Raw genomic sequence first — 5,000 nt, 5'->3', positions numbered from 1 at the left:
CAACAATAATAATAATAATAATAATAATAATAATAATAATAATAAAAATAATAGTTTCAAGCTTTGGCATAAGGCCAGCAAGTTCAGGGGAGGTTGTAAGTCGATTATATCTCAGTGGTCAACTGGTAAATATATGAAAAGCAAAATCGACCTCGCACGAAATGCCGTAAAGCATTTTCGCCCGGCGAACTAATGATTCTGCCAGTTCGCCATGTGTGCATGTATGTGTGTGTTTGTGTGTGTGTATATATACATATGTGTGTATATGTGTGCATGTATGTGTGTGTTTGTGTGTAGGTGTATTTGGTTTCAGACCAGGCGCTGGGGTCAAGCTGAGGCTTTGTCTTTCATTGTAATTGGGTTTCTTTTCTGTATTGTTTCTGGTGAGTTGGTCGGAGTTGTTCTTCCTTGTGATTCTTGCTGTGATACACACCACACACACACACACACACATTAATGATTTATAATGATTACCTACAAGAGAACTGTTCTTCATTATAAATCATTCTAAGTCAGTCTCTCCTCTGTATGCCACCAACTACCGGCAAATAACGAAATGTATTCTAATCGAAATAAGCGAAACGGAGATTAAAGAGCGAGGTAACTTTTGACAAGTTGCCTGACGAGGCACATCTGCACCGAATGATGCACCACAACCATTTGTACAGAATCTCGCCCGCGAGGGACTGCTGCACGATGGGTTGAAACGATCGTAGTGATTAATAAAGAATCGTGCGTATTCCATCTTCTGTTTCTCTCAAAAGTTGTGTGTGTGTGTGTGTGTGTGTGTGTGTGTGTGGTGTGTGTGTGTGTGTGCGCGCGTGCGTGTGTGTGTGTGTGTGTTGTGTGTATGTGCGTGTTTGTGTTTGTGTGTGAGTGTGTATGTGTACCAGAGAACCTCTCCAAAACTAGACACCAATATCTAAGTTTAATGAGATTTTCTATGAAGAAAAACAATTGATATCAATTTATGCAATCTTCACAAACCATGAATTCACGAAGACTTTCCACTTAACAACAACAAAAAAAATATATCAGAATACCGAAAGTAAGATATAAAATTCACAAACAAGTATAAATGATATGCGTTCTCTTCATCGGCAGCTAAACGGATATCATTATGGTTTCGACATCCTATGAAATGTTGAGATGTCACTGTCATTATTTCCTGTTTCTATCGCATTTTACTTCCACATTTTTGCGACCATAAATTGCATATTAACTCTATCTTGTCTAATCTAACCCCCTAAGAAATAAATATATTAATCTAACACTTTCAACGAAGAGCAACTTACTTTACATTACGACCAAGTATTAAAGTCAAACACATGCATTTTAACACACAAGTGCGTTAAAGATTTATAATGATCGTCTGTAAGAGAACTGTTCTTCATTCGAACTCTTGCCCTCTCCTGTATGCCACCAGCTACAGGCAAATAACGAAATGTATTCTAATCGAAATAAGTGATGTATGTATTCAGTTATTCATTTATTTATTTAATTAATTAATTAATTAATTATATTGTAGCGATGACTCGAAACTGAATCCCAAGATACGCAGTCAGACATTACGAGCAAACCACCGCAGTTTCACATTATCGGTCAGTTGACCGACCAATCAGCGAGAAGCAATGGAGTGGACAGGTTTTCTTGAACATTCTAGAATTTGACTTACGGTATCCTTTAAAAACCGTTAGTCGCGCATCTTTACTAGCCAGACGAGCCAAGAAGGCGGTCAAGACAGATGGCGCAGATAGATGAAAAGAACTTCCGTCGCCACGAATATAGCACAACTGTTTCCGGTTACGTTGGACAAGCCGCAGGTTGCCGTATCAATAGCTTGCCGTAAACTCCAAGCAGTAACTCTTTCCCAGTATGTAATTATCGATGTTGTTATCTGTAAAAGGCCAACGTAGTTTGTTTTGAAGAGCGATAATAAAATTTGCTGTTAAATGTTCGCCAGTGTTGTTTAATTACTTCTACATGCATCCCAAGGAACATATTTTCGTTCATCGACTCAGCCAGTTACCCCCACGGACCAGCCCCGCAACCAACAGGCTGCAACAATTTATTTAATTGATTGTTTATTAGAATGAATAACCTACCGCCAATTATTTCTGGTCTTATTTATTTTCAGCTCTTTTTTTTTTTTAAGTTTGGTACTTATTTTATCGTTCTCTCGTTCTCTTTTGCCTAACCGTTAAAATAACTAGGACGCAAGCAAACCAACACAGGTTGTCAGGTGGTGTTGAGGTTGACAAACACACACACACACACACACACTATGTGTGGTAAGTAGCTTGCTTACCAACCACATGGTTCCGGGTTCAGTCCCACTGCATGGCACCTTGGGCAAGTGTCTTCTACTATAGCCCCGGGCCGACCAAAGCCTTGTGATTGGATTTGGTAGACGGAAACTGAAAGAAGCCTGTCGTATATATGTATATATATATATAAGAATGAATGTTTTTATATATAATGAACGTGAAATACAGGAAGGGACGAACACGGAACACAGACAAACCATTCGAAGCCTTCAATCTTCAGTCAGACACCGAATCATCATAGCAAATTTCGGCTGTTCAATTCTGATATTTGCTCCAACTCGGCCAGCCCCAAGAAAAAAAACTAAGCTGTAAGCATTAGATTCTTGGTAGAAGACAGGAATGTGAACGCACAAGACGGATGTGAATACAAGAGACGAAAACGAAATTGAAAACAGTAATGAATAAACAAAATATATATAACGGTGGTTGTCATACGACTTTAGACCAAATGAGACAAAACAACAACAACATAGCAGCTGGCGTAGAAATAATTACCGTTTCGGTAGCGGGGACACATGTTGGTCGAGATACGAAGGCCAACAGAATGGTTGAAGAAGCAGCAGGTCGCAGGAGAGAGAGAAAGAGAGACAGAGAGAGAGGGAATCAAAGAGGGTGGAAGGCAGGGGACAGAATCAGTGACCAAGAGAAAAGGAGAAAGAAGGGATTAAGGAGGATGGGAGGAAGAGGGGAGGAGGATGGGAGGAAGAGAGGGGAAGAATCGGAGGGCGCCAAAAAGTTTGGTGAAGAAGAAGCAATGGCGGGTAGTAAAAGACAGTGTGTATAGAAGTCGTGCAGGGTTTAAAATTGACAAACAAACGGGGGGTGCACGTAACGCCGCAATAATATAAGAATGAATGTTTTTATATATAATGAACGTGAAATACAGGAAGGGACGAACACGGAACACAGACAAATCATTCGAAGCCTTCAATCTTCAGTCAGACACCGAATCATCATAGCAAATTTCGGCTGTTCAATTCTGATATTTGCTCCAACTCGGCCAGCCCCAAGAAAAAAAACTAAGCTGTAAGCATTAGATTTCTTGGTAGAAGACAGGAATGTGAACGCACAAGACGGATGTGAATACAAGAGACGAAAACGAAATTGAAAACAGTAATGAATAAACAAAATATATATAACGGTGGTTGTCATACGACTTTAGACCAAATGAGACAAAACAACAACAACATAGCAGCATATATATATATATATGCGTGTGTGTTTGTGTGTCTGTGTTTGTCCCCCTAGCATTGCTTGACAACCGATGCTGGTGTGTTTATGTCCCCGTAACTTAGCGGTTCGTCAAAAGACACCGATAGAATAAGTACTGGGCTTACAAAGAATAAGTCCCGGGATCGAGTTGCTCGACTAAAGGCGGTGCTCCAGCATGGCCGCAGTCAACTGACTGAAACAAGTAAAAGAGTAAAAAAGGAGTATATATATATATATTATATGCGACTTGCTTCCACTCATCCGTCGTATATTTCCAAATTCAATCACAAGGCATTGGTTGGCCTGTAGAAATAAACCCAAAACAAAGTGGTTGCAAAGGGAACTTCTTAACCACACAGTATTATATTACAAATATAAGACAATATTAAACCTTTATTAATCACATGCCATAATTTAAACTAAAAAATTGTTAATCCATTGAAAAAAAAAATCGAAAACTATAATAATCATAATTACCTCCCTTACACTCTAGTGACATAACGGCCTTTCGACACTTATTCAAATTTGTTTAAATAAAATTGCTACAGGCCGTTATATTTTACCTAACAACCTCTTAACTGAAATCAAGCCAGGGGTCTCCTCATAACCTGGTGACACCTGGTACTACTACAATGCAAACCGATACTACCTGTTTCATGGTCGGGTGGTCGGCGAGTAAACTGGCTCGCCTACTTGAGTAGTTTTGCTACTCTTGTGAGGAGAGGGTCTGGGCACCCAGCAGGACTAAAAACAAGGCCTGTCGAAAGCCGGGTGATCTCCTCGTGGGTCAACGGCCATCCGATTGGGGAAGGCAATAGAAAACTACCCCAGTATCTTTGCCAAGAAAACACTATGAGAAAGTTAGAACGAAGTAACGTTCTCGCTTCTCCCGCTGGGAGAATCGCGTTTAATCAGGAGGACTTTCGTTCTAATGTCATCAACGTGCCGCAAAAGCGTAACGACGGTGACGACCTCTTAATTACTCCCGTTCCTTACTAACTCAGCTTTGCAGCTTAACAACTCATACGTCTCCCATGCTTACATACCAAAAGCATAGGTGCGGGAATGAAATTTGCTTTGGTGGGTCAAACCCAGCTCCAGAATTTTTTTACAAAGTCATTTTTTTCAATACTCTTTTACTCTTTTACTCTTTACTCTTTTACCTGTTTCAGTCATTTGACTGTGGCCATGCTGGAGCACCGCCTTTAGTCGAACAAATCGACCCCAACCTTAGTCTTTGTAAGCCTAGTACTTATTCTATCGGTCTCTTTTGCCGAACCGCTAAGTTACAGGGACGTAAGCACACCAGTATCGGTTGTCAATCGATGTTGGGGGGACAAACACAGACACACAAACATATACACACACACACATACATATATATATATATATATATATATACATGTGTATGTGTGTGTGTGTGTGTGTTTGTGTGTGTGTATGTATGTATGTATACATACA

The sequence above is a fragment of the Octopus sinensis genome, linkage group LG2 (assembly GCF_006345805.1).
Source record: "Octopus sinensis linkage group LG2, ASM634580v1, whole genome shotgun sequence".
Lineage (NCBI taxonomy): Eukaryota > Metazoa > Mollusca > Cephalopoda > Octopoda > Octopodidae > Octopus > Octopus sinensis.
This window is presented reverse-complemented; position numbering follows the sequence as displayed.